Source organism: Peromyscus californicus, unplaced genomic scaffold (genome assembly GCF_007827085.1).
Source record: "Peromyscus californicus insignis strain IS unplaced genomic scaffold, ASM782708v3 Scaffold_1__1_contigs__length_55948999, whole genome shotgun sequence".
NCBI classification, from domain to species: domain Eukaryota; kingdom Metazoa; phylum Chordata; class Mammalia; order Rodentia; family Cricetidae; genus Peromyscus; species Peromyscus californicus.
Window position 1 is genome coordinate 42,995,250 of NW_026294492.1, and position 24,769 is coordinate 43,020,018.

Sequence of the window (24,769 nt, forward strand, 5' to 3'; positions counted from 1 at the left end):
TCTTCAGAAAAATCACATGGCCTTGTATTTTTCCTCATTTCTCTACAAGAACATGGTAAAATGGACATTCTCATCTCAAAGATGCATGATATTATGGCCACATAAACCAATGCTGTGTTCCATCTATTCTTCATAAAGATGATGGTAGTAAAGGATGGAAAATACTTATATTTTTCATGGGATGGGTCATGAAAAGATGCATAATGAGCATAGTGGTCACTTTCCATAATTATAAGTAACCAGTATTTAGAGATCACATGAAACAGAATTAAGTCAATGCTAGAAAAATATCTGCTATGAGTTGACTACCCAAATTAGATGAAAAAAACTCTGTGTTGTGAAGGGTGTCTGTGAGTATGTGTGATATGGTGGATTAAAGCGTATTTTTCAATTGCTAAAAACACCGTCACTCGGCTCTAAGACAAAAAGCCTATGGGCAAATATACTGCCAGGGGTAACAGATAGAATAGGAGAATAATTGTGTTTCATAGACAAAAGCCAAAAGACTTAAAATCAAGGTTACTTGTTGCTGTTTGGTCACAGGCATAGCCTCACATTTCAGGAATGGGTTCCAGGTAGTTCCCTCCTCTGGGGGCCCCCATCCTTCATTTATTCACTTTGTTTTCAACAGATCAGTTTCCCATAGTCTGATGTGAGAAGTTTTCACTAAACCAGATTTCTAATTTTCACCCATTTGTACTTTTGCTTAATTCTCCTTCCTAAAGAAATACTCTTTACTGTTATTCCTATAATTCACTAGAGTCTTTAAGGTTTTCAGTGCAATGCATATTGCTTCAAAAAGGCTGCATCAGAATTAAATGCAAAGAAAGCAGTGCCCATTCCTGTGGATGATGATGATCCATGTACATACAGTCAGTATTCTTGGTGCCTGACTCAAAATAACAGTGTTTTTATAGATACTGATTAAAAGTTAATGACACAATCATCTTATTCACACCACAAAGTCTGAGATATTCCTTGACATTCCTTTCCTATGTGAGATGTCTAGAGAATTCAGACACCCTGTGACATCTTCTATCTTCCTAAAATGTAAAATTCCTCAAAAAGAAAAGGAACTTTCCCTCTATCTCTTTGTGATGCCTTTCTTTGTTGAATCCCAACATCACTTGGAACTTGAACCAATTAGCATAAATATATACTAACACAATTCATCTCTTTCTTATTGACCTTACTTTATCTTTTAATCAAATTATAAGCTAATTGATTATAAGCTAAGAAATTTTATGTATCCCTTCATGGCACCTTTCAGGATAAGGTAAAAAGCCATTGTTAATATTGCTTATTAACATGCAATTTTACTCCTTGTTTTGTACCAGTAAACTCTATTGTCCTACTCTCTTCACAATTTTACACAGGTGTGCAATATCTAAATAATTTTCCTATCCATGTTGGTATTTCAACTAGTGTTATCATTGTTTATGCAATGTTATCTTGTTTAGGCAAATATATTATTGAGATTTCAAGGACACGGCTTTTTTATCTTATGTAGAAGGCATAGTCTCACAGAAGACCAGGGCATTTATTATCCTACTCTTATTCAACTTGAATTGTGGGTCATGAACACAAATTTTTAGGGCTTTATAAAATAATCAATATGCCTTTTAAAATGGGCTTTTCCTCCATCTGTTATAATCCTGAACTCTTATATTGGACTTTGTAACATAAATATGATTGGCAAGTGGGTCAATATTTTATTTTTAATATGTAATAAACTATGTTTAACTGATAATGAGCTTTGTAACTAAAACAGCCTCCTGACACATGCCATGAGGGTTGAAATATAACTGTGTATAAAGAAGAGCTAACAGGAGGGAAAGAGTCATGGAGAAAGTGAGTAAGGTCAAATTATATGATATCTATGTTTGGAAATGTCATAATAAACCCAACTTTACTTAATGGATATTAACTGTTCTATAAATTATCTTTCTCATTCTGTATAATAGTTAATTTGAAATGAATAAAAAACATCAATGTAAAACCTGAAACACTAACACACCTAGAGGAAAAAAGGAATTCATCACAATGTATACATAATGGCCATGACTTCTTAAATGTGTCTATTTTGTAGTGGTCTGAAGCAAAAATTGGTGACTGGTCAAAGTACTAATCCTTCATGACAGTTGAGTGTTTAACATTAAGTGTGATACCAATATTCCTCCTTCCAAGAACCAAAGAACATTTTACAATAGTGGATGGAAAGGATATAAAGGCCTGAAAATGGAGAAGGAGACTATGAAATGCTGTCTTCTGCCTATGGGATGGCTCTCTGCTAACACTTGCACATATGCATGCACAAAACAAAGACATGAAAGTAAGAGGGGCCTGATGGGGAGGAAAAAGGGGGTCATCAGTATTAGAGGAGGGATTAAAGAAGGTAAAAGGGATAAATATGGTTGTAATACACTGTACACACAAATAAAACTGAAAGGGAAAAAAAAGATGCTTTAAAGATGGCTCAGTTGGTAGGCTTCCTGTCATACAAGAAAGAGTACCTGAGTTTGGAACCCCAGAACTCACATAAAAAGCTGGGCATAGAAGTGCATTACTGTTAAATCAAATCATCTGATAAGGATCATAGCAGCAGCAGTCAAATGGGTGACATCAAACAGAACAATCTGGAAACATTTCTTTCCATCCAAAATCCAAAGTGCAAACTTAGCACTAGAATATAAGGTGAATCCTTGGCTAGCCAGCCTAGCATAATCAAATCTGTGAGAGACCATCTCTCAAAAAACAAAGGTGGGTCTTTAGGACCTGGATTGAGACAAGATGGCTGGTCTGTGGAACGAAATTCTGTGTGCCTAGAAACAGATTTTAGAAGCAATTTCTCCTCACAATATCTTTTTTCAAATCATCTGATAAGGATCATAGCAGCAGCAGTCAAATGGGTGACATAAAACAGAACAATCTGGAAACATTTATTTCCAATCCAAAATGGAGCTTTGTCTGGTGTCTGTCATTATTCTACATATTCTTCTCTTCCAGAGGACTACAACTGCAAGGTAGAGCTGGCTTTGACATCTGACGGCAGGACAATAGTGTGCTACCACCCTTCTGTGGACATCCCCTACTAACACACCAAAATCCAGATACAGAGCTCTCAGCTCCTTCTGCTGCTGTCTGTTTGCTGCCATGCTTCCCGCCATGATGACAATGGACTAAACCTCTGAAATTCCTATCGCTCAACCAGATATTTTGCATAATAATGAAGAAACATATGAACTAGTGCTGAAAACCAAATTAGAAGAAAAAAGCAAACAACTTGAGCAAGGACCAATGTTAGAACAGCTCAGCAAGGTGTTCTTCACCACAAAGCATCACTGGTACCCGCACGGACAGTATCACAGGCCCCGTAAGAAACTGGATCACCCCAAAGACAGGTGACAGCTTTTGATTTTCCAAGCATTGAGGAAATTTTGCTTTTGTCTTATTTGCCTGCTGAGAAAATGCAAATGATGTATTCATTAAGACATTATGTAAGAAAATAATAAAAATACCCTTTCATAAAAAAAGGTAGAAAGCAATCCATGTAAGATACATAAGGTTACCTCTAGTTTCCATACACATGCACACATACTAACAAGAATATATGTCCACACACAAACATACATGCACATATGTACACACACACATCATAACAAAGAAAAGAAAATGTATTCATACACATACACACATACATATATATGTATGTATGTATATGTATGTATGTATATATAATTTAGTCTTTTGTACAAGATAATAGAATACTACTTTGATCCAATTCATGACTTAAAAAGGGCTAAAGGTAGAGACAATTTCATGATATCAACTGATAAGGTATAATGAAGATAAGGAACAGATGATTAATGTTATCGAAAAAAACATTACTCAAATAATACAATAAATTCATAGCTTGGATATTATTCATAATGTTCTGATTCTTCATGAAATAGAAATGATGGGATGCGTGAGGTAAAAAGATACTACAATATTAAAATTTTTTAAGATATTTTAAAGGGCCAGACCATGTTCTCAAAATTCAAAATATCAAAATTGCTCTGGTTCTTGAAGGAGGAGACTTCAAGTAACCTGTCTGAGTTAAGGAAATTCTCCCTTTTCTGCCTGATTATAGGTATCCTAAGAGAATGCATTGTAAACAAGGAAATAACAGAACCATTTCATTAAATCCTCTGTTGGAAATATTATTGGCATTATGTAGTTAAAATTAAAACTGTTTATTAAAATATAACAACGTGTAATTTAGTCTCAAGGTAATATGTGTGATATAAGCTTGTAGAGGAATATTATTTTGATACAGTTAGTTTTAATAGTTGATTTACAAAGTATTTTTAAGGGTCACTTAGGATCATAATAATCTCAGATATTTAGAATTTTAGACTACTTGAACCCTATGACCCAGATAAAGTCACTGTGACTAAAGTGGATACAGTTTAGAAACTGTGGCATGCCCTGAAAAGACAATCACAGGAATGGCCTTAAGGAATTTACTGCAAAGTCAAACCTTCTTCAAATAACTTATTTGCTTTCAAGAAATAGCTTCTGGCTCAGCACTAAAAAAAGGGTACTGCAGAAGGATTTAAGAGAGCAGTTTGTGAAGCCAGACTATCTGAGCTCAAATTCTATATTCTTCCTTAGATGTGTCACCACAGATGTCATATTAAAACTACCAGTGCTACATTTTCTCTCTGAAAATAAGAACAATAATAGTACTTACCACACAGTGTCATTAAGATCATGAGAAAACTCAATACGCACAATGTCTAACAGGGGTTGGGGATTTAGCTCAGTGGTAGAGCGCTTGCCTAGCAAGCACAAGGCCCTGGGTTCAGTCCTCAGCTCCAGAAAATTAAAAACAAAAACAAAAAAAAGTCTAATATATAGTAAGCACTATATTCACATTTTCTTTTTATCATGCTGTAGCAGGAATCTTAGAAGGTCTTATTAATAAAATCAAACCTGAGGCCAGTTATTGGGGTGAGTGCTGGAAAATCAGAGAAGCAGAACCAGCCACAGCTACCTCACCTCACCAGTTCCTCAGCTGATCCTGTTTCCTCAGACTGGAAGCCTCTGAGTCCTCATCCAAATGAATCTCAGCTAACTGTTGCTCAAAAGCCTGAAAGCTTAACCAGTCAAATGCTTCTAGTTTCTGGTCCTCACGCCTTATATATCTTTCTGCTTTCTGCCGTCATTCCCTGGGATTAAAGGCGTGAGTCACCATGCCTGGCTGTTTTCCAATGTGGCCTTGAACTCACAGAGATCCAGAGGGATTTCTGCCTCTGGAATGCTAGGATTAAAGGCATGAGTGCCACCATTTTCTAACCTCTGTATCTAGTGACTGTTCTGTTCTCTGACCCCAGATAAGTTTATTAGGGTACACAATATTTTGGGGAACATAATATCACCACATTATTGAACATGCAGTGCTTCCGCAAACTTTCGTTATCTCAAATAATATTACTTCTCACTGAGAAACTTAGTAGCAAAAGAAGTAAAGTAAGTGAGTTTATATCCATGGCATTTATAGACTTTACCCTATACTCAACCATTTCTTATACAAAACAATAAAAAAGAAAAAGCATGTCTAATATTTGCAAAAAAAAAAAAAAAAAAAAAAAGGATGGGGCTCACTTACAGAAACCCATCATGGAGCAAGCCAGAAAAAGTTTGTGTCATTAAATTGTTCTTTTAGAGTTAGGATATTTGTTGTAGGAATCAGTGTACTTTTTCACTGAGTTATTTTTGCCAAAAGCAATCATCAAACTGAAAAAATTACTAGAATTATTGATGCTGGTGAATTACTGGGTCTGGGAGTAAATATAAAATCTGTTATATACTACACAACACTATTTCCCAAGCTATTTCTCACAAGTCAGTACATCCTTAGGACATGAGTGAGCACCATCTTATCAGATTATTTCTTAGAAAAAGTTGGCATTAAACATTCTTATAGAGGCTTCTTTGTCATACAGCTTTTTTGGGTTTGCCATGTATTAGAATGCTGTGTAAGTCTCAGAAAGGCATGTTAGTAGCATCATTCCCCTATTATTTTATTTGGTCATGAAACACTATTTATTGTAACTTCTTACATTATTGTGCTACAGAGGAAAATTTGAGCAGATGTTTTGAATAAGAGTATCAATGTAGGAATCAATCAAGTAAATGGTGAGGATAAAACTATTACTGTTGTGTTTATGAAGAAATTGAAATTTTTGCAATGAAACAGCCCTAGATAAACAGGTTTGTTGGATTTTATATTAAGACTCTCCTTGGTAGAATTCTGAACCTTCAGGGAGAGAGTACCAAGAGATGTAGGTAAATCCCCACATTCTGAGTGTCTTCACTGACTGCTTTTAAGATCAAAGCAATGAAAATATGTTCATAGAGTTATAGGACTTCAGTCAAAGTCACACAAAAAAATCTAAGAAAGTCAAGCGGTGGTGGCACATACCTTTAATCCTAGTACTCGGGAGGCAGACCCAGGTGGATCTCTATGAGTTTGAGGCCAGCCTGGTCTACAGAGTGAGATCCAGGACAGGCACCAAAACTATACAGAGAAACCCTATCTCGAAAAACCAACCATACAAACAAACAAACAAAATAGTACAGATATACTCTCTTACAGTCAGGCATTAAAAAATACAATTTAGTTTGAGGTCAGCCTGGTCTACAAAGTGAGTTCCAGGAAAGGCGCAAAACTACACAGAGAAGCCCTGTCTCGAAAAACCGAAAAAAAAAATACAATTTATTTTCACAAAATTAGGAAATATGTTGATCAGAACCTTTGGCCCATATGACAAATTGATTGAGACCTTCAATGTAAAGACATACTCACTTTTCCATTTTCAGAAATTTTTGAAACGAGGGAAGACTGCATTCTTAGACACTGACAAGCTCCCAGGTAACAAATGGAACTGTCAATCTTCAGCTTGCATCTGAAAATACAAAAGTAACTAACTGAACCAAATTCTTCATATTTTGGTTTGTTTATTTGTTTCTAACATTTGAGGAAAATTTGAGGAATGTGAATGATAAGCATGACACACTACTAACAAAGGAATGGAAATGTCAAATCTATGCACTGAAGGTACGTTTTTTTTTTCATCAAAAGAAAAAAGTGAATAAATACTTAATGCACTTTTATAGCTTGTAAATCTTGACATGTTTTAACAAGAAAAGCTTCCATACCCTATCAACTGACAAATTGTCACTTGTTTTATACTGCCAGTCTATGCTGGTTTTTTTTGTTTGTTTGTTTTGTTTTGGTTTGTTTTGTTTTTTTGTTGCCTATAAATAACTTTGTTTCTTAAATCAGGTGGGGCTATAAACAGAGATGCTCAAAGATTAGGTGGGAAAACTGTATCATATAGGGTTCTTAGTCAGGAATCATTCCATTTATCTCTTCAGGGACCAGGAAATCACTTATGAGCTTTAAGCATACCAGGAATGTGTCAAATGGTTGCTTTAGAGAAAAGGTATAAACATGGTTGAAAGGAAACTGTTTAATTCAAGTAATAGATGCTGATGAGAGATCTAAAAAGAAAAAGTGAAGAGCCATTAAAAGAAATGACTCTTTTTTCTTCTCTCTGACAGGTAGATACCTTGTTATTTTATAATACTTAGCCAATTGCCTTAATAAGCTCCATTAGACTCCCAGAATAATTGAAAGTTGCTCAAGTGTAGAAGATAGGTGAATGCAGAAACAAAGAATAATTTCTAAAACTTAGCATGGTTTACCATCAAGAGAGTGGTACTGAGATAGAAAACACAAAATTTTAAGCAAATTTGGATAAAGATTAGGATTCCAAATCAAGTCATGTTTATTGAGTTTTTTTTTATAATTTATTGTTTCAAATTTAAACAATAAGCTAGGGGTGGTCAAAGGGAAGTTGTCTGTAAAGGTGGGTGTGAATGTAGAGGAAGCCAAGATATCTAGAATCAAGATAAAGTTACTAGCAATTTTTGTATGTTCAAATTCTAGCAAAGAAAAAGATGAAACAATATAGCATAGATAAAGAAAAACTGTCTGAGGAGATATCGTTGGAAAAGAATATAGGGGTTAAATTGAGTGCAAGAAGATAGGTATGGTGAGACAAGACAGACATAGCTAAAGCACAGAATAGTAAAAACTAAGCTGCATTCTGAATAGTTGTCCTTATACCCACAGATAATTATTATTAAAACCATAACAAGGAAATTTCTCTTTGCAACAGATGGGGAACATTATATGCTGCAGGCCACAAAAAATATATGAAGTAGGAATTCAGCTGATTATGACAAAGCTATACCTGGAAGAGGTAAGAACTCTTCCAGAGATTGAGGCCAAGGCTCAAGGAGTCTTGGTGATACTGGCTTTTGATTGTTGCCATTTCCTGCTATGAATGTCTCATGTGCTATTGTAACTTTTCTATCATTCATTGGGCACAATTTCCCTATACAATTAAAGTATTTTATAACTTTATCCAACTGTGCTGCAACAGACGCAGTCAAAATCACTAATTTCAGGCCTTTCTGTAATTATTGTCATTAGCAGCATCAAGCCAGGACCATCCCTGGACAGATGAAAGTATCTTATCTGAGATATCTCACAGACTCACTAAGAACAGACTTAAGCACCCAGACTATCTGTTTGAGAAGGACTGGTGGATGTGCTAATTAAGCTTAACTTTTTCCCTTTCAAAATCTTATCTCTAGTTTTAGATCTCCTTTTAACAATTACCAGGTGCATCTACCTGTGATGGAAGTTGACTAGCCAAGTTGCCTAGTGACAGAGCACACTTCCCCTGCCCGGCAAGAAAATGGCAGGAGCAGAGATTGGCGCCCAACGTGGGGCAAGAGTTTCCACCTAAAAACTGAGAAAAAAGATTCTAAAATGGAGCTAAAATCAGCTCCCTAATTGTCTCTCTCAAATGAGCGGCAGCTGCTGGTTTGAGCTACTGGCGGGTTCCTAGCGTGTGCGCTCGACCTGCAGCCATATGGCGGGAATGAGGCCTCTGAAAGTGGCACATTAAGCTGCATTGTGGATTTAGCCTTTGCTAGTACAAAACAAAAAAAGAGGTTTCTGGGCTGCATGCTGCTTGGATAAAGGCATGGACCCACGATGGCTCCCAGAGCTGGCGGTAAGCATACCGCCGCTATGTTGGGAAGCTAAGGTGGGCTGAGCCAGCAGCCACAGCTGCTACAGTTTACAGCAATAGATTCACAATAAGACAGATTCAAATGTAATAGTTTACAATGTGTGTAAAATATATGTAGGCTTAAAAGAGACAAAAAAAGGTGATATATACAGTATAGAAACAAATACATAGTTTTAAAAAATAAAGTCTTTAAAGAGACAGCAAAATTAATATAAAAAATAAGCCACGTAGAGATGACTATTACACAGAGAATCTGGATTGTGTTGTCTTTGGGATTCTTAACTGCAGAGAGATATTTGATTGTAAAGGAAGCTGAGTTAAACCAGTATGTATATATTTTTTTTTTTTTTGGTTTTTCGAGACAGGGTTTCTCTGTGTAGCTTTGCGCCTTTCCTGGGACTCACTTGGTAGCCCAGGCTGGCCTCGAACTCACAGAGATCCGCCTGGCTCTGCCTCCCGAGTGCTGGGATTAAAGGCGTGCGCCACCACTGCCCGGCCAGTATGTATATTTTAAAGATACTTTTACTTCAAAATTTGGATGTAAGGATATGTTGCTTTGGAAAGGAGTCTCTTTTGTTTCCACAGAAAGCCAGAGGCTATGGATTTGTTCCAGATTAAGACACATCAGGTTTGACCAGCCAAGACCACCTGAAAGGTCTCCGATGACACCATGGCCCAGATGATCCAACATCCAGAACAATTTCAAGGCAACTGGCTCAGACGATACACCCTCATGGACTACTCCATAATCCTAAAATGTTCTTTGTGTCCCCATAAGATACAGCGCCCCCCTCCAGCAGGAAGTAGTAAGAGAAGCTATGCCCAAATTCCCAAATATACCAAGCTGACTTTGGAGATGTGTAAAGGTTAAAACCTTCCTTTTTAAGAAAAGAAAAGGGGAAGTGCTGTGAGATGGTCTGTATGTCAAATGTGTTGCTGATTGGTCAATGAATAAATCACTGATTGACAGTGGCCAGGCAGGAAGTATAGGCGGGACTAACAGAGAGGAAAATTGAGAGAACAGGAAGCTGGGAGGGAAGACACTGCCAGCCGCCATTAGGACAAGGAAGATGTAAAGTACTGGTAAGCCACAAGCCACGTGGCAAGGTATAGATTAATAGAAATGGATTAATTTAAGCTGTAAGAACAGTTAGCAAGAAACCTACCACGGCCATACAGTTTGAAACCAATATAAGTGTCTGTGTTTACTTGATCGGGTTTGAGCGGCTTGGGACTGGCAGGTGAGAGAGATTTGTCCTGACTGTGGGCCAGGCAGGAAAACTCAAGCTACAAGAGATAGCTTGGATAGAAAAGGAACAAAGGGATAAAAGGTAGTTTTGTTTTCAGAGGGAGTCAGTGGTTAAAGAAAAGAGAGAGAGAGAGAGAGAGAGAGAGAGAGAGAGAGAGAGAGATTGGGAGAACTAGATGGGTAAGAACTGGAGGGGAACAAACTGAGATGGGAACGAACTAGATTGAAAGAGCTAGATTGGAGGAGAACTAGTTTGGAGGACTAGAAAGAGTGATGAGATGGAAGGTGAGGAAGAGCCAGATAGGGAAGAACTAGGTGGGTAATAATGAGATTAAAAAGACCAAGATAGGGCAGAATTAAGATGAAGGAATTAGGATAGCACTAGGAACAGCAGAAAGAGGTAGAGAGTATTAGGCAAGAAAGGAGCAATTTATGAGAGCAGAAAAATGCTATATATAGAGAGAACTGACTCAGAAAACTAACGTGTATGGACTAAAGAGTTTCATGTATGTAAATTCATTTCTTATCATCTAAGATTAGATTATCAGCTGGTTTGTAGATTCTTCCATAGACCCTGGGAGAGAACTATCCAGGGACTGGACCCCAATAGTTCCCATTAATTACAGATGCCATAACCAATCAAAGAACTGAGTTGTGAAGCCCAGTGTCAATGAATACATCTGTAAAAGAGCTCCTTCACCAAAGCTCAGGAAACACTGTGGAAAAGGGGGAAGAAAGATTATAAGAGGCAGAGGACCAGAGAGTTTGCTGTGAAATTGTGTCTTCTAGTAATATCATAAACTACACCCATAAAGTCCCATGTGCCTGACTGCCTAGACATGAGTTAAAGGACAAAAACAATAGAAATGTTAAAGCAGAGAGGAACAAGACCACAGGGCCTCAGTCCTACACAAAGAACTATATGCAATTAAGGAATGCTGAAAATGGGAGAAATCATTCTCTTCAGGGAAAAACACACCAATTGGCTGTACAGTATCAAATGAGCAACCTAGAAAATATACATCAAAGTAACATCATACGGGCTGAGCAGGTTAGACATAGGAATATATATATATACATATATATGTATGTATGTATATATGTGTGTATACAAATACATATATGCATTTAACAATTAATGAAAAAAGAGGTCACGAATTTGAAAGTGGGCAAACAGAGGGCTTGTGGGGGAGGGAAGAGAGAAATGATGTAATAATGATATAGTTATATTATAGTCTCAAAAGTAAAAGAAGTAATAATTTATAAATATCTGAACTGAAACCAGTAGTGTTTGCTATAAGGTTAATATTAAAGACTAATAGATGATGTCAAAGTAAATAAAATAAAATGCCAAGGATTGAATCTTTACAAATGTACCCTGGGTTTTCAGTGAGAGATATTGGGAGCCTTGGCATTATCAGGGTCCATATAGATTGGATACAAAAATTGTGTTGCCATCGTGTGGGAGAAAATCTCTTGCATAGCTTTGATTTGCTGTAGCACACCATAACCTCAGGAAGCAAAAGTACTGCTCACTTTTTCCAAACATGTTCACTTTATTCCTTCATACTTAACATTAAGTAAGAAGAATTCTGGTGGCAATGGCATTTATTTGAAATCCTTTAAGAATGATGGAATGCAGGCCATCCCTATACAACTTCACCAGAACTTTAAATGATGCATTTGAAGAAGTCACACTGAGGCTTTATGGTGATGAATAAATCATTATTAAAAAAATTATAAGTGGCTAATTTCAGAAGAGATTGAGGAAGAATGTTCCTGTACTTTGATATTCAGCTTAACTGTTCATGGAAATTTTGCTGAAAAGAGGAGTAAAGTATTATTGCACTAGGAGAACTTTTAGATCTGCCTATCTGGTTTGAACAGAAATTAAGCAATGTCTTGATGTGCAAACATTAAAACACTCAGGTAGAGAAAAATAAAGCACTTGACCTGTCACCGACAGACCCTACAGCTTGCTAGAAACAGCTACTTGCTTTCTTCTGAAATCTCTTTTCTTGGATTAGTAAATATGATACTGCTCACTTGGCCAATCATTTCTGTGTTTAGAGTTCAGTGCTATCTCAGGTATCCTGGGACTCCTTTAAGCAAAATGTCTGATCAGGGAAAGTTTTGTACCACTAATACATCAATATTAGTAAAAATCACTTTTACTCCCTTTCTTCACTTTTGAGTGTATCTATGTGTTTGTATTTATATGTGGAAGAGGAGAAATCATTTTTGTTTTTCTTCTTAAAAGACAGAAAAATATAGTTAGAAGCAATAGGGAAAGTGTATCACAGAACAAATAAAAATAATTAATATTGTAAATAACTATATCCCATGAGTTATTCTTAATGAATACACATATAAGAGATTCTCCCTGCCCAACAAGTCTCTTTTGTTTCGAAGAATTTTGAATCTACATTCTTTGTAATTTTTGCTGCTTCTGGAAGAACCAGAAGAAGCAAATGAGAATTTTGTGACCAAAGACTGAACAGTTATTCCCAGTCATGTGCATTATGAGCTATCTGGGTACAGGCTGATCTCTTTCTTGTTCACTGGCTCACAGCTGAAATCAGAAAATACAGCAGGAATACCAAATAACCAATACATCAAACTACCTACCCTGGAGTGAGGAATCAAGTTTGATTGTACTAAATAACTTTTACATTATTTCTTAACATGATGTTACTAATAGTTCTCACATAAAAAGAAAGAAAGAAAAGCAGTAAAAATCAATCACTTAGCAGGGTATTGTGGTATACACCTTTAACCTGAGCAGTACAGAGGCAAAGGCAGGAGGATCTCTGTGAGTTCAAGGTCAGCCTAGTCTACATAGCCTGTTCCAGGACAGCCAGGTACGTATAGTCAGACCCTGTCTCAAAAAATTAAAACAAAACAGTAAAAATGAATGTATTAAACCAATAAATTCCTACTAAGAATAAAAAAGTGGTGTTATTACAATCTTCATGTTCAAGGAACAGAAATTAATTCAAGGTATGAATGAACTACTGTGCATCTTAGAATCAGTTCTACAATTGGGTAGTCTCTAAAGCTCATGTGCATGAGAAGCTAGTAAGAAAGCAGTTTAGCATTCATATTTTTCTCCTTCTTGCAGCAGTTAGTTCATAGGCAATATTAAAATGTGTAAGTCAGTGAAACCATTCAACAACAGTGGGCATTACAAACCAAAGTGTATAAATCTGAACAGAAAGAAAAAAGAACTTTATTCTTTGCTTAAAGATATGCAATAGAAATGTCAATGGTGATAAAAATGTTGTCATTTCTTAAACACTGTATATCTGTCTTGCTGAAGACTAAGAACTATTTAAAAGAGATAAAAAATCTTCATTTTACAAACACAGAAAGCAAAGATAATACATGTTAAAGCAACTTTCCCAAAGACATGTAGTTAGGGAATATGAAAGCCATGGTCCAAACCTGTATTATTAAAGGTCAATCTCTTCTGGTTTACTTGTGCACATCAGTCTATGCTTTACAGAAGCAATGTAACATACTTAAATTCCTAATCTACCTTATGTCAATTGCATCCTATAGTTAAGGGTCATCCTCATTACCCTTAACTTTCATTTTCAGTAAAGTAGAATCATATTATTTGTTAAAATACTACATTTCCTAGAGGTTGCCCAATATTGCACTAGCTCTTTTTTCAAATATTTTTTTAATTATTTTTAGTTCTATGTGTATGGGTGTGTCTGTGTGTGTGCCGCACGTGTGCATGCACATGTGCTTTTGTGTGTATGTGTGTGTGAATAAAAGACAAATGTATCTGGGTACTTGAGGAATCTGGAACAAAGCACCATATCCTCTGGAGTTGAAGTTCCAGGTGGTTGTAAGCTGTGGGCTGTCAACATGGGAGCTGGAAACTAAATTTGGGTGCTGTTGAGAGCAGCATTAAGCAGCAGGAAGTCTTAACTTCTCAGCCCTTTCTACAGCCCATAAATGAGCTCTTTTTAAAATGCACAGTTAATTCTCTTCTGTGGAGGGATTTGGTATATTTCTTTTCTTGAACATAGCCAGGTCTACAACTATGATATAAGTGATCATTTGTGAATTCTGAGGATAAATGATAAATAATTACCTTTCATGAGGTTTTATGGAGGTGCTGGTTAACACTGTAACCCTGTTGCCATACTTTGAAAAGTAATGTATTCATGTGTAAATAACAACATCTAGATGGTCTATTTTGTGGAATCAACTGTGCTCACAGATCCCCGTTTAAATTTCATATTATCTGTGAATAAAATAGATGTTCTTAAAGTGAAGCTATTAAATTGTGGGTTAGTTTACTACACAGCAATACCTGGCCACAGTACGTATCTTAATATCCAGTGTTGTTTGTTCCAGATTATGAAACATATAGAAATTAAATACTATAAAGAGTTAAATAAATCAAATTACTGATTTTGCTTTTGCTATTATTGCTATTATTTGTAATTACTTGGTGAACTTCCTCCAAGCTATTAACATTGTCCCAACATCCTCCGTTCTCACTATTCAAATAATGGTCCAGAAACCAGGAGCTTCTGCAGCACATGGGGGATTTCAGGAAATGAAGAATCTGAAGTTCAAACCCAGGCCTATTGAATTATACACTCATTTCCAATAATGCAAAGTACTGGTTCCTATGCATACTAAAGTCTGAGAAGCATTAGCATAGATCACTAAAGAGATCTGCTATCATTGTGCAGCAGAGGACCTTGATTAATTACATATGTTGCCTGGCCTATGGAAACCATTAGCTCCTTTGTCATAGACAGAAACTACTTCCTGGTCTTCCGTAGACAGAACTGTTGACTCAGGAGGAGACTTCTTGCATTTTCACAGGGAAATTCGTGAGAAATACAAACCTTCAAAAGCTCTGTGTCTCTTTCAAGATGAGTGGAAGGCTGACAGAGGTGACCCAGCGTGATCTGACAGATGGTATATGTCAGGGAGACAAGTGAAAAAAAAAGGAGCATTTCAAAGTACCTGATTGTAGTTTTAGCAAAAAGCTGCCTTTAGGCCAATTTTGCAGAGTCCAATACCTTCCACTTACTTTTGAACCAAGGGTTCAGCATTCCAAAATTTTGTGGGTAATTGGTTAGCTGGATTGCCAATTATTTGCATGGATAAAAGTAAGCACCCTTGTCCACACTTGTCCCTAATTAAAATTGCTGGCTTGAAAAATGAATCTAAGCCACTACTAAGAGTCTCTGATATGAAAACCAGCTCAAATTCAAATTAATCTGGCATGTCTACGTCAAATTTCCAAATATATTTTAATTTCTTACAGTTTGGCTCTTAACTTCTATCTAAATATTGATTTATAGACTCTTACTTGAAGAAGGTGAATGAACTAAGCTCCTATACGACATACTGTGTTGTTAAAGACTTCAGAACGTTAACTAACCAAAAAACTATATATTGGTCTCCAAGAGGGACAAAAATATGCTGAGCCTATATTTTTTATACTTATGTTACATATGTCAGGTGTACTAAGATTTTCTTTTGGGCCATCAGCCCAAAAGAATCATGACACAGAGACTTAACACTAGTTATGAATGCTCGGCCCAACTTAGGCTCATTTCTGGCTAGCTCTTAAATTAACTTGTTTAATCTACATTTGCCTCAGGTCTTTTTACCTTTATTTCTGTATGTCTTACTTTCCTACTTCCTCCAGTGTCTGTCTGGTGGATGCCTGGCTTCTGGTCCCAGACATGTCCCCCTCTTTCTCTGTTTTCTTCTCCTTCTTTTTGAGCCGAGATTTCTCCTCCCATTTATTCTTTCTGCCTGCCGGCTCTGCCTATCTTGCTCCTGCCTAGCTATTGGCTATTCAGCTTTATGTTAGATCAATCAGGTTCATTAGGCAGACAAGGTCAAACAAATCTTTACGTAACTAAACAAAGGCAGCAGAAACAAATGTAACACATCTTCACATAGTTAAAGTAATATTTCCCACCATAAACAATTGTTACACATATCTGCCTAGTTAAAATAATATTACACAACAGTCAGTTCGTCTGTGTGAGTGTCAGGTTTTCTCACCTGTAACTCTCCTCATATTCCCTTGAGGTCTTTGCAGGAACCTATGCTTTCCCTGGCTGGGTAGAAGCCTGAAAGTCCAGGTCATCCTCCTGTCTCCACCACCACCTTGAGCTAGATTGACAGACTTTGGCAGACATTCTTTTCTTGTCACTGATGTGTTGGAATCCAAACTGAAGAGACTAGTATTCATCACAAGACACCCTGACACCAAGTTTTCAGCATTAGAGGTATTTATTTGCCCCAGAGGGTCAAAGGGCAGGGAATAAGAGACAAAGACAGAAGATAAAGGTTGAGAGAGAAGAGGAAGGAAATAAGGGAGAGAGGGAAGGGACATTTGTCCTGGAGGGACAAAGGACTGCCTTTGGATAGAGAAGAGACAGAGCTGTGGCCCATAGGCAATGGCAATTCATAAAGGGAAAAGGGGAAACCTTGTCTTAGGATGAGGTGGTTTTTTTTTAAAATTTTTATTGGACTGGTTAATTACCAGCCAAAAGGGGCCTGTAATTGCTGGACTTCAATACCTTGATAACTGGACCTTGATAAGCAGCCTCAGCTGGAGGAAGTGGTCAAATAAGGAAATAGACATTGGAGGCTAGCCTTAGGAGTATATTCTAATGGTTTCTATCAAGTAAGAGGGGATAGGGGAAGAGCAGTGCCTGCCAGAGTCATGTTTGTCATGCTCGAGCTGTCTAGAGTCCCTTCAGAAACTTTGCTTCTCATCATGGGCTTTGAACCAGGGAGCCAACTTTCCAATTGCTCATATGTTTTCTTAAAATAATTTTCAAAATACAGCATCTTAGTTAATAATGATGATGATGGTAAGCATCCTAATTATGCAGTAGCTGAAGTTTTATGGTTGCCTTTTGAAGCAGCCATTTTAAACAGGCACCTAGTTCTCCATTTTTTTTTCTGCTTTTTAAAAATTGTTTGACAGTTGCATGCATTATTTTAATTTTGCTTTTGAGATTATAAAGTAATTACATTTCTCTCCTCCCTCTAAACCCTCCCCTATGCCTTTTCTCTGTTATCTTTCTCATTCATAGCCACTTTTATTTCCAATTGTTCTTACATGCATATACATTATATATGCATATCCATACATATACATATATACATATATATTCTTAAATATAACCTGTTCAGTCGTATAATGTTATATGTATATATGTTTCCAGTGTTGACGATTTCAGGACAACCAGTGGGTGTGCTCTTCCCTGGGAAACATGGCCTCTTGTGTTCCCAGCTTCTCTCATTTGCCTGGCATTCTCTTTATAGGGCTGAGGCCTCATGGGCCTTTAAATGTGGAACTGAACCTAGGGTTTATTTGTTTTAATTGAACATAAATATAACTTTCTTTCAGAGAATAGGAATGCAAACGGCTGAGAGCCATGCCTTGTAAATCCACTTCCCCACAGTGATTTGCAAGTGTCTCCTTGCACAGGGCACATTATTCTGCATTTAGGATTCTGGTTTTAAAAAGAAACCAATAGACTAAAGCCAACAAGCTAGGAGTCTGGGCAAGAAGTTAGAGTCTCACACTTTGAGCTCTCATCTGAAAAATAAAGAAATTAAAGTTCTAACACACTTTCTAATTAAAAAATTATGTGATTTCTAGCAAGGTCTCAATCTGTTTCTCATTGCCACTTTCCTATTGCCTACTTCGTTTATCCCTTCCTTTATCCCTTACCAAGTTCAGAAACAGCATTTCCAGTCCACAATTTCATGTTCCTTCTCAGAAGCCAATTAAGGACAATTTTCTTGTGGTTATCATTTTCCACTTTAAATGAGCCAGGTTGCATACTCATCTGGCTGCTGAGACACGGCAGAGCAATTAATTCAAAGCATGACTTTGTTCTTCCCGTTCTCTTGTCCTTTCTGTCATGAATCACAGTTATTTGGACTGGGTACTTAGACTTGCTTTGCCTTAGGACGTTCCAATCTTTTCTTTTACAATGGCCTCCTCCACAGCTTCACTAAGGTATATGCTCTAAGCCCTAGGCAGCTCATCTTTTTCTTACTTCACATTAAATGCAAACGGGAAATAGTGTTATAAAATCCTCCATTTCCTGATAACTTCTCTTTAATTCTCCACTCTTCAATTTTACTAGGCCTACTTCTCTTTCATGTATGATTCAAATGTATTTGTGCTCTATTTCCCTTCATAAGAATCTAGCCTGAATGATACATGCCTCTTTCCCTTTCGCTAAGAATCCTTTTACATTGTTTTTATTCCCTCTCATTTCCTATCAGTCTTCTTGAATTATAATAAAAATTATCTACCAATTTCGTTTAGATCATTTTTGTTCCCCATGCTTTTCTACTAACATTCAGACTGAACTCACTCTATTTTATTATTATTTTTAATTAGCATCTTTTCTATCTAGTTGAAGACATGTGCCTGGAGATTTAAAGGAATTTTGAAAATGTTTCACTTTTGGGATACAGATTTTATATAAAGCACCAGACAGATCCAAAAATTTAGGGTATTCATTTTCTGAACATCAGTAACAATCGGCCCCTGCAATTCTTATTTCTTTAAGAATCTTGGTCTAAGAGTAGGAAACAGATAAGAAAATATCCCAGATCCTAAATTTTACCTCTTTGCTGGTAAACAACATCTGAGTTTAACCTGTTTTTATGTCTGAATATTCCCACCACCCAACGTTTTGGTATTGAAACCTAACACCAAAAGACACATTTTTAAAAGGCAATAAATGCCATGAAGGATCTACTTCAACTCATGGGGCTTGGGTCCTGGAACCCTGACTATGAGTAGTAAGGGAATCAAAAAAGTATGGACACACATAGAAAAGCTGGAATCAGATGGATGTGTGGTCACTCTGATGGAAGGTGCCTAACACTGCCTGCAATCCATAACCTCAGTGTTTCTTAGGTAGGGTTACTAATCTCTGTGGGAGTTCTCTGAAGGCTAGCAGTCTCAGGCTGTAAACATCCTGGGGGAGGAAACTGCAGTTGTTAGTTTTTGTTTGCACTGATCAATCATCCATAAATATTCAGACTTAGACCCTAGAGGCTTAGTCTGCCACCCCTCTGAGCCTCACCCATGTAAGACTTTGCCACTACTATAGGGCTGATGAATTGGAGTCCTTGACATGGTCATGCTAGTGTCAACAATACACATTTCCTGAGGACTTAATTCACCAAAGGCTACCTCTGCTCCCCACAGGATTCCTTCCTCATAAAAGGGATTAGTGTGTCTCTGAAAGTAGCCTGAGGGAGCTAGTTTGCAATGAAGAGCCAAGTCTGAAGCAGAGAGTGAGTGATGATTCTCATGAGACATCAATTCTTCCAGTGCTTCTGTGGTAGACTTCCTTGGCTCTAACACTGTCAGAAATGTTCCTACTGTTTATGACTTATGTAGTCAGTGATATTCTGTTGCAGCATTCCAAAGGATTAAGAAACCTCAGAATTTTCCAAAGTTTATAATTGCCCTATCATAGTTCCAAACTAAAGGAAAAATAAGTTCACTTCCAGATCAAGCTAGAATCACAAAGCCTCTTTAGGAAAATAAATAAATAAAATAAATTTATATATGTATATGTATATATGTATCCATATTCAGTCACAACCCAAATGCCTAGTGCTGAGGATAACATCCTGTACAAACTCGTTCTCAAAACAGTGCAGCTTTGATCCAAACCTCGAAATTTTCAATAAGCCCCAGATTATCTTCTCACTCTTTCTTGATGAGCTCAGCATAACGTGCTAAGAAATTGAGAATCTCTAATGCTAAAATTGTGTAACCCATAGTCATGCATCTGTGTCCCTCTATAGTACCCTAACAAGAATTCTTAGTGCATCAGGGAATTTCTTATTCTCATTGTTCAAGTTATTTCTCTTCTTCCCCCAACCCCTACCAGGGTTGGGGTCTCTCACTCTCTCAAAGTAATTAGAAGAACACATGGGACATTATTTGCATTCAGGTTCATTCACAACACTACATGCTGTCAGGCAGCTAGTGAGGGTAGCTATTTTAATTTAATATATTCCTACTTTATCATCCAAAAAGTATAGTGTCCTTTTCACTCTGCCCACTCAATATTTTGTTTCTTGCATGTTATTTCCTGTATTTTCTTCATTGTAGAGACATAGCCTGATGGGGAGTTGACATTTCCTGCTATGTCCTGAGCAAACTCTCCTACTGAGAAGAGGGCCCAGGAGCCAGACCAGAGCCATCACAGGTTTCTAATATTCCTGCCAGGAACCAGAGCTTAGTTTCCGTTTACTGGAACTGGCAAGTAGTTCTCAGGAAGACCACAACTAAGGGGCAACCAATCAGTAGGTGCCCACAGCTTTCTGCTAGCTAAAGAGAGCTTTTCCTACCCTGTAGCTGCAAGGTCCCTAACCACTAGAGCCTCCCACCAATCAGCCCCCAGACTAATCTTTCCTCCACCAATCAGCACCAGATTAATCACTCCCTGGAATTCCCCTAACTCTTCTTAAAAGCAGCTTGTGACCTCCTTTCAGGGGGTCACTATTTGCCACCCCAACATGTTGGAAATAATAAACGCTCTTGTTGATTGCATATGTGACTGATGGTCTTTCTTGGGGGCTTCTCTCAGACCCTAACATATGGAACATTGGTCAGGAAGCCCCCCTGGGACTTTCTGACATGTGGAACATTGAAAACCTGGCCAGCAAGTAAGTGTAAGTGTGAGCACTCTTTGTCTTGGTCTGACATTTTTGTGACTGTCTGACTGCCACTGTTCTGTTCCATGTTCTGTGTTTCTGTTCCTTGTTCTGTGTTTCTTCCTCTAGGAAGCTTGAGCTAACTAAATGTGGAGGACAGGGTTTTCCTGGCAGATGCGTTAGAGGTACCTCCATCACATGGGCCAGGAGATATCCCAGAATCACTTGAGAGGGACGACTGGTTCCCTTTGGTTGAACTGGAACAGAGGGTCACTTTGGTTGAACAGGAACACAGGTCACTCCTGTTGCAAAATGGAACTCCCCAGGGAGACTAGACCATTCCTGGTTTCTTTTTTGTGTGCCATACAAGTACATTGTGGTATTGTGGTGTCTGTTGCCCCCTTATGTTTTATGCCTGCTCACTTGAGTCACTTCCTGTATTTGCTAAGCTGCAGTGGACGTATTGTGATAGCTAGCAAGTAGCGGCTCACTGGAGCAGGACTTCAAACTCCAGATAGAGAAACTGGGGTTGATTGCTGTGGAAGATGGGGAAGTTGACAATCCAGATTTTCAGGATGCTGACTGCCAGGCAGGCACTCCATATCCACAGGCTGGCTGTGAAGCTGTTGCAATCCCTACTCCCTTCCTAAGCCAAATTCTTTACTGTGGACCAAGGTCCTTGCTGCCAGTTACTTCCCCTTAACCTTTTCCTGTCCTGACACACTGCCTAAGGAAAATTGTGCTTTTATTTCCACAGAAAAAAATACATGGTTTTTGTTCATTCAGATCCAATGGATTCTAAGTATTTGTTATCAATTAAAAAGGTGTGTTACAAATTATCATTGGTTAGGGTAAGAAAAAAAACTATTGCTAGTCTTAGATGTTTCAAGACTGCAATGTTGGTGCAGGTTTCTATGTGTTGATGTAAATTTAGAGTTATTTTTGTTATGATATATATATATATATATATATATGATTCTGTTCTTGTTTAAAATATTATAATATTTTATATACAATATTCTAGACTACTGAAAGAAACTATAAGTAGGACTTTGATAAAAGTTTTCATGTCTGGGAAATAAGAGAGAAGGCAGGAGACTGGAATAATGAAGAAAAGAGAAAGGAAAGAGGAAGTTGTCTAATGTAAGAACCAGAAGAGCAGAAATAGGAACTTGAGGGTATATAGTAAGTTGTAGAAGGCCAGAGGGGGTAATACTCTTTAAAGGAAAGAGGGTACTGAGATTCCGTGTTAGGTTTGTTTTAAAATGTAATATATAATTAAAAATACAGGCTATAATTAATCATTATGTCACAGCCCTCCAGGTTACAGGGTTCTATATGATTGACCTCCCATGAAATGACAAGACTAAACTCAGAGTTTCATAGAAAAGTCCAAATCTGTTTCTTAAAAAATGTCAACATCACATGTATGATCTGTAATAAAAACTACAGTCTAACTGTTCCTATAATGTTTATCAATACAGAAAAATGCTTATAAGATAAAAGCAAAACAAATGCAGAACTTTGGCCTTCAAAAAGCAATACTTCTAAAGAATCAATTTCAGAAAAATATGGCTCTAGCATTACATTTGGTATAAGGCATGGTTGCCATCAGACCAAGAACAGCAGCACTGATGGAGACTGTTGTACGATAATAGAAATATAAAGCTAGATTTGTTACAACATATTGTATATGTGATTCAACTTTGGTTTAGAATATACTTTATACGGTGATAAAAATTTAATGTTATAAAGGTCTATTCAGATTACTAAAGGCTGACTTAGAGATTTACACTTAAGTACTTATGTCTTTTCCAAATGTTTAAAACCAAGCTTTTAGAGAATTTAGATAAATGGGCGCTTACGTTTGATAAATAAGGTATAATGGAGTTTCTGTTCCCCTGAGAGGATCCTTTTCCCAAGATTGCCCATTTGACTTATCAAAGACAGTGCTGACTTCCAGGTTTCCTCAGTCTCTGCTTATGGGCCACACCCCAACTCATATGCTCCTTTCTCCTGTTCCTATATGGCCTTGGGGATTTTTCTCCTGTCACTATTCCTTGCCTTCTCAGGAGACAGCCTTAGTAGTCTGGATCAAACTTGGTCCATTTTTACCCCCTAAAATGGCTGTTTTGATTTCTTTATTGAGCCCATTATCTGTGATTAAATGGTTTTATTTTGATACTAGAAGAGCTTCAATTCAAAATCATTATTTTTAGGGCTGAACCTGACAGGAATGGAAGAAAAGTCCTGGTCTTATGAAAACTGCTAACTTATTACAGACTGTTAAGGAACACAAGTAAATAATCAGTCATCTTATAAATGATTGAGTTCCTTAATTATAGTTATGCTAAGTAGTAATATATTACTTATAATTATAAGCCTTATTTAGTCCCCTGTATATGTTTTTAAAATCAAGTTTAAAACAAGCAATCAAGTTCATCTATTCAGAGATACCTAATAAATAAACAGTCTGTAAATACTACAGAGATCTGCAGAATATGACATTTAAAATATTTAATAAAAAGTTTATCATAACAAACAAAGACTCCCAGCTCCTAGCAATGATTTCCAGGGTCTCCAAAGCAGATATGGAACAATGTAGTGACTCCACCCGAATTGATGATAATACTGATCACCCCAAAGCAACACCTGCTGCCAGGACCTGGTCCAGACTATGGACAAGCAGGACACTGGAGAATTGATTGTCTCCCTTTGCTTGACAGAGTAAGATCAATCTTCCCCATGTTCCTCATGTACAAGAAAAACTCTTACCTTAATCTGGCAGCAGAAGTCTGATGCTTTCCTGATACCTTTGTCTCCAATGCTGTGGAGACCACAGGAGCCTGTTATGGTTATCTAGTATGAACTGATCTCTGTCATTTTTAATAGATTCAGAAGCTGCTTTGTATGCAATTCTGATAACTCAGATATAATAGGTATAATTTATCCTTCTCAAAAATATGGGGATATTAACTAATGGTAGCCTTAAGAGCAACAGGCACTCTGTTTCTCAATCCTCTATGTAAATAAAAATCAGGTCACAGGCCTCACTACTCTAGAACTACTAGGTCTCTTGGTAAGAAAAGGCAGACAGGTTTGCCTTACTATTATACCCATCAAAACACTCAATTGCCATAGAGGGAGTAAACAAGATATGCCATGACAAAACTAGATTTAAACAATATCTATCCACAAATCTAGCCCTACAGAAAGCACTAGAAGGAAAAATAGAACCTAAGGAAGTTGATGCACCCACGAAGACACAGGCAATAGATAATGCCACACCAACAAATCCAAAAGAAGGGAAACACACAACACTATCATCAACAAAATAACAGGAATTAAGAATCACTGGTCATTATTATTCCTTAATATCAATGGACTCAATTCATCTATAAAAAGACACACGCTAACAGAATGGACATGAAAACAGGATCCATCCTTCTGCTTCATAAAAGAAAAACACCTCAACCTCAAAGACAGACACTACCTCAGAGTAAAGGGCTATGAAAATCTTTCCAGTCAAATGGACTTAAGAAGCAAGCTGGAGTAGCTATTGTAATATCTAATAAAATAGACTTCAAACTAAAATTAATCTAAAGAGATTGAGAAGGACATTCCGTATTCATCACAGGAAAAATCCATCAAGATGAAGTCTCAA

At 37.2% G+C, this 24,769-nt stretch overlaps 1 pseudogene; it reads left to right on the forward strand.

Moving 5' to 3' along the window:
- The first annotated feature begins 1,256 nt into the window (after positions 1-1,256).
- On the forward strand, positions 1,257-3,405 carry LOC128116075 (39S ribosomal protein L42, mitochondrial-like; annotated as a pseudogene).
- Positions 3,406-24,769: the final 21,364 nt, after the last annotated feature.